The 13,002-nt window shown below is 41.9% G+C and overlaps 1 long non-coding RNA gene across 1 annotated transcript; it reads right to left on the bottom strand.

Annotated features, from left to right (window-relative positions):
• Positions 1–6,952: 6,952 nt before the first annotated feature.
• On the bottom strand, positions 6,953–11,306 carry LOC116452540. Its single transcript, XR_004243535.1, has 3 exons — positions 11,034–11,306; positions 8,925–9,026; positions 6,953–8,840 (listed from the first exon to the last, which is right to left on the bottom strand). It is a non-coding gene; the product is annotated as an uncharacterized LOC116452540 (long non-coding RNA).
• Between the last annotated feature and the right edge of the window lie 1,696 nt (positions 11,307–13,002).

Below are 13,002 nucleotides of genomic sequence, written 5' to 3'. Positions count from 1 at the left end.
GTAATGCAGGCACTCCTTTTTCTAGCTGATGTTTTTATCTCCTTTTGTTTCTCAAATTCCCCAAACCAGCCATTCTCGGTAAATGTCCAAACCACTGTGGTTTCATTATATTTACAAATACATAAATTATCAAATGCATAGGCAAAAAAGCTGTCCTTTATAATGATAATAGAGAGAAAGAAATAATTTTGCAAGAAGTTTTCTTTACAAAGCAGCTCTCACTCTTTTCAGGTGTAGCCAACTTAAAATGAGAAAAATGATGGAACAGGTAATCTTCTACCACTAACAAACTTTTATTTTGGCTACACACCTCTCATATGACACTCCCAGCCTCTAACACTAATCTCCTTCATTTTTTTCAGAGTATTTGAAAAACATTTGTTTGAGGGAAAGAATAAAACCGAAGCAGAGTAGTTTTCACGCAGGTGTCTGAAAATTTTAATAATCATATGTAAACCATCGCGAGCTTTTATCACATATCAGACCCACAGGGCATAACGATAGATTTCATTCATATGGCCTCTTTCATCCCCGCAGCTCCCAAGGGACCTTATCAAAGTAACCAAGCCATGAGCAATTTTTTGGGGAGGAAGAATTCCTCCCGCCACCCTGGTGCTGCAGAGCTGGCCGAGCGCGGCGATGCAGCTGTTCGGCCGCGCACCGCCCCGGGAGGATGAGAAGAGGGCCACAGCCTGTTAGAAATACCAGGAGGATTTAGACAGGCGATGGAGTCTTCCAACCTGGAAGTCTGCCAGGACATCAGGCTTACATTCTCAGCTCGTGTAAAAATTGCTGGGTAATCTTCGGCTCCTGCAGAGGACCAGCAATGTAAAAATGCCTATAATTTTTATTATCAAATAATTACAGGCTACCTGCTGGGCAAAGCACGTGGAGGGAGACAAATGAGTGCAAATAGCCGGTAATTCCAGCAGAACTATGTGGCCTGATTTATGCATTCAAAGAGAATAAAAGCTGCTCCTATTCTGATTCAGGGGTACTTTACTCTCAGTGCTGTAAATACTAACACAGCTGCAGGGTAACTAGGAACCAGACCAAGGTGTTTTTACATTAGCTATGCTTCACTTGCCTGGCACCTTGTGTAATATTCATTCCTGTGCAAAACAGGTACAGAATATTTGAACTCAGGATCATGCACTCTTGTTAGCTATACAGGGCATTGAGTTGTCCAGTTCCCACAGGCCAAATATTTTCTCTTCCCTTTGCCAGAACAGCAAGGATAGGCCACCACATGTGAAGGCAGCAGGCCAGGAAACCAAAGATTGATCAGCCAACAGCTCTGAGAATACTGTTTTGTCTGAAAAAAGGGATCCTCTGAGTAGATACTTGGGTCCCCAAAAAGCCATACCCATAAACCATAGCAGTGCTGCTTCTGGAGTCCTGTCTCTAAGAGGGAATACCAAGGGATGTACTGGGTGACCTGAAAGTTCTGAGTATGTGCATTTACAACTAATATATACCCTGTAGAACTGCTTGCATTCTATTTCAATTTCAGGGGTGTATTTTATAGGGGGGTGGGAATTAGTGTGCCCTAGCAGCTTTCTAGGACAGCCTTTAGGTTTAGGCACAAGACTACTACAAAATATTAGTGAAAGTACATTATTAAAGAAGATCTTTCTTGAAAAAACTCTGTTTTCATCCAGGTGATTTCAGCTGCTATGGATGGTCACCTGTAAAATGTTATTCTGCTTCAGAATAGACTTTAAAGGCACAGGCAACATCTTTCTCAATGCTTGTGAATGACTTCTAATCTACAGCTTCTTATGTCAGGTGTCAGACAAGAATAGATGGAATTTAATAATATATCTCTCTTTTGGGGCACTTGTGGGAGAAGAGCTAGGTGTCCCTCATGGAACTTCATTGAATCTCACTGGGAAACTCTGGAAGGAGCTATATACATTTAACACTCCTAGGCTCACCAACAGATGGACCATGATGCACAGTTGGAAGGTAGGGACTGGAAAAAAAGATATAAAAAAAGGTATAAAAAGAAACTAACCTGGAAAAGATTCTTGAATTTCTCAGGGGAAAAAAATAAAGTGGAAATGCTATTCCTTCACTTGTAACTAAAAACAGTTAATATGTGCAGAGGATTCTTCATCAGAAATACATTGTGCGGAGTCTTTATTCATTCACTCTCAAAACATCCAGAGGAAGATAGCAGCATCTTCCCCACAGGGGCACTGGGGCCACAGAGGATATGTCTTCCTCAAACAAGTGAAAGGTGCCATCAGGGCCTGTCTCAGGACACTCCCAGCTGGAATGGGCAGTAATGAGTAGAAATGAGTACCCTGTTTGTCTGAACTCAGCACAGAACAATACTTCCATGCTCTGTTATTGCCACACTCTTCACCATCGGTAAAGAAAACATAACATTGTCCTCCTTGATTGCCCGTCATTTCTTATGGCCTGATCTCGAGCAGGTAATTTCCTTGCACTTTTCCATGATTGCCAACAGCCTGTTTGGACTCAGCCATTTGGGACTTGGTGGATAAAGACAGAGTTTTGGTTGTCTTTACCAACCACCTGAGATGAGCAGTGAAGGAAGTATCACCTTCCCTTAGCCTGTTACTTTGCACTATTCACTGAGAAATAGTGTTTTAAAAAAATATTGCAGAGTCATGCGATGCATACCCAGTGCGTTTCACAGAGCAACAATAGGAAAATGTGAATAAACCTTCCAGAGCACCTGGCTCAGTGTATGTATTTATATACTAAAAAGCACTGGAGTATTATTTACATGCTTAGCTGGAGTTTGTCCTTTCTAGAGAAGTCTGGGCTGCTACCTGTTATACTTGGCTCATGATGATTTAAATAAGAATTTATAGACCCTAAACCATCTGCAAAATGTCCCAGCTCTTCAAGGCCAATGTAAATGCAATGAGGGGGGAAAACCGCGGAAAGAAAAGGTTAACAAGGTTTCTCCTTGCCTCCCCCTTGGCACATTTCATAATTAACTTCAAAATGTCTGAGAGCAAAGGGTTGAAACAGATAAAGTTCCCACATCCTTGGAGATAAGTGCAGCAGTTTGTGTAGCACATGATAGCAGCAGCAGCTTTGTTTGGTGTCACTGCACTACATGTTGCTGCAAGTGTGTGCACTGCAGGGCACTCTGGAGCCTGGCTTCACATCTCCACATGAAAGAAGCTTGCTGTGATTTATATCATCATGCTAATCAGGAATGCGCATTAATTCAAGGTCCCTTTTGGGGCCTTGGGAAAAAGGAAGAATCAAAAATGAGCCAGATGTCTGTTTTGTGCAAGGTGCCACTGTTTTCCAAAGTGTGAAGGAATTAAATGTGTCATTAATGTTTGCAGACACGTTAGAAGGCAGCTAGAGGAGAGATCTCGCTGCATGCTGCAGTGAGAGCCACGGGAAAGGAACCTTCTTCTGCCCCCTGACTCTATCAGCATTAAGGAAATTTAAAATTTAAATAGATCTTGAAATTCTAACCCACATTTTCTTATGAATGACAGATCTTTCCTGCCCTCAGTCCACCACATTTCTCCAAGCCTGAAAACTGATGCTTCCTTCTTAACAGCAAAAAAGTGGGAAAGACGTTTGCGGTCTGGTGGTTACACCATGGGGTTGGAAAGCAGAAGAAGCGGTGTTTCAAATCTGGGCCAAGATTCTTGTTCACCATGGACTTGATCCTGCCAGATACTGAGCACCCACTGATTATCCAAGGCCAGGCCCTCACACAATTCATGTGAGTTCAAGTTCTTGTTCCAAAGAAAAAACTGGGCCTGTGTTCAAAAAAATTGGTGCTGATTCTGTGGTTGTGCTGCTTCCTTCACAACCCCAGCAGTCCAGCATTAATTTCCATTTTCCCTTCTAGTGGCATGAGGGCTGGGACAGTCATATTCCAACACTTGACACCTCCAAAGCCCTGATTCCATATGAAAATCTCATTTTACTTCTCTCTAGCATCTACTTTTTTCAGATTAGTGGGAGGTCCTGTTCTTTTATGTCTCTGCCCATACCCAGGAAGGGAGAAGAATAACAAAACTGGAAAGAAATTGCTTTTATTCTGATGAATTGCAAATTCACCACCAGCTCTGTCTTTGGCTAGAGGGGAATCTACTATAGATACAGACATAGTCTGTACTGAAACTGGTTTTTTAGGGCAGCATGTGGCTTAGAAACAAAAAGGAAGCATAATTGTATATCTAGTCTGATTGTTGGGCAAGTAATAAAACCTCCTCAAGGTTTTTTAATGCTCACCCATTAGGATTGTAGGAATTTAGGTGCTAGTGTCTTATAAATACCTTAGATGTGTGATTTTATGTATGTTTTCCATGGACCTTGTGGTGACTGTGAACTAATTTTAAGATTCTGCAAAATATATAACCAGGAAAAGCAGGTCTATTGTCAGAGACTCCGTGGGGGTCCATGAATCCAAAAATACTGGAAACCACCATCAAGGTCAATGGATGGATTATTTAGATTGGATATGGCCCCTTTTTTTACATCCTTTTATGTAATGCGATTTTCAGGGTGAGATTTCAGCATGCCAGTTGCACCACTGCAGGCAGAAAACTGCACAGACCTGTCTGACTCCAGCAGCTCCAAGCATGGCCTCTGCCATTCTGCAAAGACAGAGAAAATAAGAGGGAACTTGGGCCATCAGTGAGGAAAGGTAAAATAACCATATCTTTGTTCAGTGACTGTAGTAACCATAAGCAGCTGTTAAAACAGATTGGAGCGTGTTAAAAATCCAAGCCTTTCTGTGTTCCCTAGTCCAGGGCTGTTGTAATAAGCCTTGTTTTCTCCTCGTTAAAACAATCATTTACTCTTTACTTTGAGGAAGATAAATGTTCTCTAGGCACATAATGATATCAGCAGAGATAAATTACAAAGGCCACCAGCCAAAGTCATGCTGCCATGAGGAAGGCACCATAAATCTCTGCAGCAGACACACGTCTGCTCCGGCAGCAGTGTTAACATGCACCTGCTCACGCCTCAGACCAGCCCCTTGCATGGCATATTCCTGCAAGGCACGAGGAAAGCACTTAATCACTTATTAAATTCTTGCTCTACATAAAAAGTATTTACGAATATGAACTTTGGTTCAAGCCTTGCATGTATAATATCCTTATATGCCCAAAATATTATTCCACCATGTGCAATTTTTTGTGGTTTATATATGTGCATGTTCCCTGATGCTGTACAAACCTATCAAAAAATGTTTTCAAAGCTTTTTTTTACATATACAAGGAAGCTATGGAATGAGGGATGTCTTTTGAGTGCTTTGGATTATATAGCACATGTTCATCTGAGGGTGCCCCATGAGTACCTGGGGGTTCAGCGTTCTTGCCAGGATGTCTCATTGCACAAACTCTCCTTGCTGCCCCATAACAACCACCAACTGTCCCAAACTGCTGACCTATTAACCAAACAAACTCTGCTAAATATTGCCATGTGTAAGTGTACTATTATTTTTCTAATTGCTAAAAACATGTCTTTCCTGCATTCAATAGCCTCTAGAAGAGATTGTTAACAGCTGGGTATTTAGCACAATAGAGGCTTTAGACTTAAAGGAACATTGTCCAGGTTACCCAGTGAATTTGGCCATCTGTATTTTTTTATAGATCATTCTTTTCATGTTGTCCATGTTACATTTGAAACTGTGAATCAATGGCTCTCATGAGGATTGAGACAGCAGAGAGCAGAATTCATTATAAAAAGAACAGACCTGAGAGAAGATGGATGTAACCTTGGATAGCTGATGATGGATCGGGACTGCTTTTTAACTGGATGTACAACCTTCTGCTGTGGGAATGAGGATTGAGGGGTGAGGGAGAACACGTGGAGAAAATATTTTCTGGTATTTTCTGATGTGGTTGTATGGGATAGCTTGGACCCAAAAAGTCCCAATTGCTCCCAGCTATTTAGGGATCATCTATGAAGAGTGCTCCAAACTGTGCTTTGCCTGTGGTTTCGGTGGTGAGGGAGTCCATCTTACATATGGCTGCAATAATTTTGAATACCTAATTTTATTTTCCACCACTAATTGCAAGAGGCTTTTTCCCCCTGCTTCTTGCTTGCTGTGGAGGACCAGTCATTTTTATTCTCATTTCTAGACAGCTTCAATTCCTGCAGTTGTGAACTGGTTTGCTGTTACAGCATTTGTATTTTAAGCATGAAAAACAGATGTCTAGACCCATTAGTGTTGGGGAGAGAGATTTCTTTGGTATTTGAACTATAAATATGGCAAATTTTCCCTCATCTTACATTTTGTAAAGCTTTGTTTTTACAAAAGTATCTAATCTTAAATCAAACTGTGTCTGTTTGGTTATACGAGTCCTTTGGAGCAAATACAGTCTATCACGTCAGCAACAGTTTAGGTATTCCAAAAATAAGATGGTTATAAATCTATGCTCTGTACCCCTGTGTCCCAAAATCTTAGGGATAAAGCAGAGATACTCTGCATTTACAGAAGCAAGATTTAAACCTTGGTAACTCAGTGAGTTGTATGTGTGCTACAGCAACAGTGATACAGTTGGGCTCAAGAGTCAAGTGTTCACAAAAAAAGGTGATTTCTGTGACTTTCAGGCCAGACTCTCCCTCTTTCTGCACCACCACTGCAGCATCACAGAGCACAGCTGCCTGATTTCAGGGATGCTGAGGAGCCAAAGCTCCACCATGGCTGGAACCACCTTGTGATGCCCTGGCTGTGCTGCAGGACTGAGGGGAGATGGAGACCTGCACCCAGACCTCGAGTTACTGCCCAGCCTGAAAGAAGAGCTGACAGGGGACCTTTGATCCTCTACAAACAGAAAGTGCAATTGATTCTCTTCACTTAGAAGCATGACTGGTGTTACATTTCCTGAGCTGGACAAGGGTGGTCCAGATGTCCATGACAGATTTTTGCATAAGCACTTTACATTTTTTGTTTTTCTAGCTGTTTGCTCTTCTTCCCTCCTTTAAAAAAAGCTCTTCATACACTGTTGTTGAAATCACAGCCCTAAAAAAGGACTTGCATCAGCCTTTAGCCTTCAATAGTTTATTGGATCTCTGGTTGCTAGTGGGGAAAATAGACAAAATCAGGCAGACAGGAAAAACTGTGGGACAGTTATTTATGTGAATTTCAGGTCATTTTTTCTTTCAAGAAAGTTAGTACAACCATATGGTGGAAAAAATATGCCAAGTTTTACCCAATCTACTCACAAGTCAAATAATTGGACATATAAACTGATCATTCAACTGCATATGCATTTTGAACAATCTGGAATATTATTTTTTATGGACCAGATTCCAAATTATTCAGACATTCTGCAAAGAGTCAAAATGCCATAAAAATGTCATGATTCTGTCTCCATTTTTACGTGTCCACTCCATAATTGCTGTGTACACTGAGGTCCCAGCCCTTCATGCATGGAGCTGGACAAGGTCCTTACGAAGGAGAAGCAGAGCAGTTGCACACCCCTGGGTTTCTGCAGAGATGGGCAGGTCTAAATCATAGATCCACTCACTCTCCAGTGAGATAATCATAGTAATAAATAATAAATTAATACAGATCATTGTAAGTTGTCACAAGTTATCACATTTGAATTCCTTCTTTCCTTTAACATCTAAGGAAATAGAAAATACTGACTGTGCAAATATTAGCCCATCTTTCATAGCCTGCCAAATCACTGGGTTCAATGAAAATCTGCTCTTCTTCTTCAGTGGGCTGTGGTCACCTGTGTGTGCCTGCAAGACACTTATTTCCCTGATAATAAAAATAAACTTAGCCAGTTTCCGAGCCACTTCCAAGTTTGCTTCTGGAATATCAAACATAAGTTTTCATTCTCTTATTTCTTGATTAATGCACTGAACATCAACTTTTCTCAGTCACTTCTAAACTTCAATCAAGGATAAATCACCCCCAATGGGCATTTTAATCTTGTTTCTATATTTTTAAAGGAAATTAAATGTTAATTGCTGCTAGGTAAATTTATCTAAAATACTGATTTTCAATTCATCCCACAAACAGTAAGAAAATAAAGATAATTGTGTGGCATTTCCTGCTGAATAAAGGGAGCAAGGACTTTTTTTCCCAAATAATATTTTTAAAATAAAGTATTTTTAAAGATTACTGTTATTGTATGTTTTAAAATGTCTGGTACTTTCAAATGCCCAGCTAAGCTGACTGCAGTAATTGTTAGGAAAATATTTCTCTCCCTGTCTCCGAGGTGACTGTGGAAGAACTATGACTTTGTTTAAGGAAAGATTAAAAAGTAACGAGAAATTCCCATTGCATATTCAATAGCAATCAGAAAATACAAAGCCCAGCTGCTTCAGTGGGCTCCTGTGTGCCATCTCTGCTGCTGATGTGTGTGTAGCTGGAGTCCTTTGCAGGAAATCACCACTGGTTAGAGCTCAGCCTCTGTTCAACTTCCAAGTTAAGGCCATTCATTTGGGGCTCTCACCACTTGTACTCGCCCTTTCATTATGTCTTGGGACTGCTCTTCGAATGTCCTGACTACACCATCCCAGGAAGTTGGGAGTTCAAAAGATGTTACAGCCTGGCTACCCTGAAATCAAGACATCCCAAAACACACGCAAATTGGGACCCACACATCTGCATTTCCAACAGCATTACCCACAACCATCTAAATTTTAGGATTGAGCTCTTGTATTGCCAAAGATTTAAACCTAAAAAATGGCTTTGGACTAAAGTTTCTGTAAGATTTACCACTAAAATAATCTCTGTAAGCAGCAAGCAAAATCCTTATGGTTTCAAATACTACTTTTTGACCTTTTTGACAAAAGCATTGGCATTATTCTATGAAGCAAAGAAGAAGCTGTGAAGGTCAAATCTTCAACGTCATTGCAATCTGAAGAAGAAAAAAATAAATTGAAAAGTATCTCTATTATATAATCTGCACATTAACAGGTGGAAAAACAGCAACATAATTTACCTTTCGACACAGAAATGTCTTCCTTGGAGCCAAGCAAATTCACTCTGGTGTTTAATCTGAGCAGTTGCCAATTTTCTGTCCGTAATGGGAATACAGTGGAAACTCGGGAAGGAGAAAGAATTAAAGATAAATGCCACTTTTAGTGCAGGAGCTTTGTCTAAGGGTATTTGGTGGGGCTGGCAGGGCACAGACTTAGGGACTGGTCTCAGGTCAGCAGCAGACAGTGCTGGTTTGCTTTTGGGAGTCTCTGCCAGAGTACCAGGGTGATTTCCTAGACTGTAAAATTATCATTATCAGTTAAGACTTTAGCACAAACACAGGTCAGGCCCTCCAGACTCACTCACTCTCAGACACACATGCACAGACTCCACCTTGGCCTCATTCTGGATCAGACATTTCAGGGATGCTCTGCAGCCACTCCCTCAGCTGGTCCATGACCAGAGCTGGTGCTCATCTCTCTGCCTCAGGAATAGAGAATGCTTAGAGAATGCTTAGAGAATACACTCACTCTGGCCCTGAAAGTTCCCTACTTTGGAGAAATATCGTATTCCTATAAAAAACAATGCTGGGATTAAAAACTGCTCCCAGGAAATGTGCAGGAAGGGCTTGCAGGAGTGGAGGATGGGCTTGCATTGGGTCAATAGAGCCATTAAAAATCCAGAGGGGGTGAAAATTAATATTATTTTCTAAATTTCACAGATGTTACTTTATTAAAAGGAAACCCCGAGATGTTCAAAGGAGGCAGGGAGCTAAGCTGCCAGTGCCATTGAATTTTAATGATAAATGTTTTCCTTAGGCTCTTTTAAAATCCCAGCTTTAATGTGTTGCTTCACGCAAGGCTAGAAAGCTTGATTGCAAGCAATAATTAAAAGTCTTTAATCCCAAGAAAACGAGACTAAACCAGAGCTCCCCTTTATAGTGATTAAACTAAAGCTACTAAAATGGAAGCTTCTTCAGAGACATTACTTTCCATTTTTTATTCTTAGTGCCTCACTCTGAATCAAAAGCTGCCAAAAGGGGTAAATATAATGTTAAAGAGGCTAACAATAAAGTTTTCAGTCTAATCAATCTCTCTGGTACTACAGCAAGTGCAATTATTTTAATGGCGTGCCAAGATAAGTAAGAAACTGAAAGTAATCTGAAAATTTCTCTAACTGCCTGTTAATAGTGGCCTTTCCTTCATTTTTTCCTTTGAAAACATTCCAACAGTGTTCAGAACTTGAGTGAAATACCTCCTTAAGTATTGCATAAGAATGGCTTTTGTGTTGGCTGGTTCAAATACAAAAAAAATTCTCCAAAATCCAGCAGAAAATTTCTAAAAATTACTGTAGTCTTGCTTTTTGCAAGGATGGTGAAAAAAACCCTGGAACTTACTTCTCCTTTGTTTGCATTGATAGGTATTTTATTCTGGTACTGGAGATTGAACAGACATTCAGCTTTTCACCTCCAGTATAAAACCAGGAAATAATTAGGAAAAGAAACAAAACCACAGGAGGGAAAATGGATAAGAAGACATAGTTGCTCAGAGATAATAATAAAGCAAAATGCTGCTGATACCAAAGATATGTGGCCATAGCAAGGCCTCAGCAGTAACATAGCTGTGTTGGAAGGATCGGCACGTATTATCCATAAATATTTTTAAAGCTTCTTGCATGAAGGGTAAGAGATGAGACATATATAAAGATGCATACAAAAGAGTTATGTTCCAGTTGGCAGCTGGTATCTCACTTTTCTTTTGAATTGGCTGCAACTGGGGCAGGCTGTTCTTTCTCTGCTGCTCAGGTATCACAGGATGCACCCTCTGGGGACAGGATGCTCCGCTGAACGAGGCACTCGGGGATCGTGTGACCGATGTGGATTGATGGGCACGCTGTACTTCAGCACCTCCGCACTCACCTGCCTTGGCAAGCATCGAGACCACACAGCCTGAGCTTGGAAATTCCCCCCGGCTGCCACCCGCATCTCCCGGCTCCTCCCAGAGCCCAGCTTGGAGCCGGGTCCTGCAGGAGGTGCCCCGTCCTGGGCGGAGACAGGTACCCAAGCTAAGGCAGTTTTGGCAGAGCCTCCCTGCACCACAGCCTGCAAAACATTTCATTTTTCTCTCCTCACCCCCAGTGCTCCCCTCCGGTTGTGGTTTGCTGCCTGCATACCCTCAGAGAGGCATTTGAGCAGGAGAATCAGGGCAGAGAGGTTTTCCACTAGATTTAAATAGCTTGGAAATGCTCCATCCTGTTTGGAAAAGAACCTCGGGGCTTGCGCCATGTCATGGGGGGTGAACAGCAAGGAATCTTCTTGGACCATTTGTGCTTCTAAATGCCAGCCACACTGCACTGCCGCCGAAAGATCCCGGTGCCAGCCTCTGCTGGAAAACCTCTTGGCAGTTCCCAGGGGGACCGCTGAAATCCATCAGCGACCAAGAGTTACTGAGCAATAGGCATCGCTGCCAGAGCCACTGTGCCGGGGCTTGCTCCAGGCAGGAAGCTCGCAGCCATTCTCCCTTTCTTTCCCTGCACCGTGTGCCCTTGGGACACGCTGTTATTGCAGCCTGCCGCGTGTTTTGGAAGTTATTCCTGCCATCAGCTCTCAGAAGCAGGCTCCCTCCTGAGCCCCTCGCTGTCATGCCTTGAATCATCATCTGCCATCATTCCAGGGTTGTCCCGGCTTCTAAGACATATTGGCAGTGACAATAATGGCTCTCAGAGCAAAGCTTACACAACGTGCCCATTTATGCAGGTTTCTAAGACACAACACTGTAAAACGTGCCCATTTCTGTGGTTTCCTCCTAGTGAGCAACTGAGTTTCAGCAATCAGAGGAAAATGGGCCAGGGTAATTCTCCTCTATCCTGGTTGCTCTTACCTGTCATGTCACTCACAGATATTTCACACCAGCCCTAGGACAGCTGTAGCTGCATGAATAGTTCCCAGAGCTTCAGAGTTTCACAAAGCTTCTTCCTTTCAGTTTGTTTTATAAAGAGGAAGAATTTCTCTGTGGAGAGGAATTTCATTGCATTTCTTCATGCTTTTCAGTAAACTGAGAGGCCAGGAAAAAAAAATACAATACACCTGGTGTCAGGATATTCAGTGCAGCCCGAGTGGGAAAACAACTGAGGCCCATGAGGCAGTGGAGGGGGGGGGGGTTCAGCTGTGTGCTGTGTTACATGGAAAAACTGAAGCTGTACAATCAAGTTGTACAACATCATCTGAAGAAGAAAAAGGTAGAAAGACAGGAGCACCTAACTGTGGTGCAAGAGGAATCCAGGCTTGGGTTTGGTGTTGGGAAAAGCCAGGCTCCAATCTCCTGTTGCTTTCGTGTGCGTAGCTGCAATATAGACACCAGCAGCTACACCCACACATGGGAGCAGACAGTCAGATATTGTCCTAATTTACTTGCCCTATCTGTTTCTCAGTGTTTTTCTTTCTTAAACCTATGTGAATCTCAGGGAAGCCTCAGTTCAGGCAGAACTCCTGCACAATACCCCAGACACTAATTTAGGACTTTTAACACAGCAAACCTGTTTTTTCCTAAAGATAGCTTAGTCTATCAAATGGCCCCTCTGATTGGAAACCTCCACTAGCTTTTTAATAAGGTTTCTGTTCCAATGTATGTGCACAGAATAAAATGCACTTTTTGCAGCCCTAGAAGAATTTGAATAATCAATCAATAGTTTAAAATAAAATTCAAACAACTAAATTTGAATTGAGTTGAAGTAGTCTTTCTTTTCCTGCAAAAATATTTTCTGTAAAATCCTTTTGATCTCTTTTATCTGTTTATTGAAGTGTATTGTTGCTTGATGCAATGAACTCAGGTTTATGGAGAGACAGTGTTTATCAGACAGCAGAACAGGGTCACTCTTCAAGATTTGGGCTTGGGAGAGTTTCCATGTCCAACATCCACTGAGAATTTAAACAGATGAGTATTCCACACCTTGGCAATCTGAACATCACTAAGTGATGCTGTGGCCTGCACTGCTTTAATACAGAATGTAAAAGAGTAAAACCAAAATCTGTTCCATCTGCTGGTCCAAGCAGGAGGCTGATGCCCTGAAGGAGTGCAGAGACATTCCCGTGGGCTGTCAAA

Source organism: Corvus moneduloides, chromosome 17 (genome assembly GCF_009650955.1).
Source record: "Corvus moneduloides isolate bCorMon1 chromosome 17, bCorMon1.pri, whole genome shotgun sequence".
In the NCBI taxonomy this organism is placed as follows: domain Eukaryota; kingdom Metazoa; phylum Chordata; class Aves; order Passeriformes; family Corvidae; genus Corvus; species Corvus moneduloides.
The sequence above is the reverse complement of the archived record's forward strand: the minus strand, read 5'-3'. Positions and strand labels throughout refer to the sequence as shown.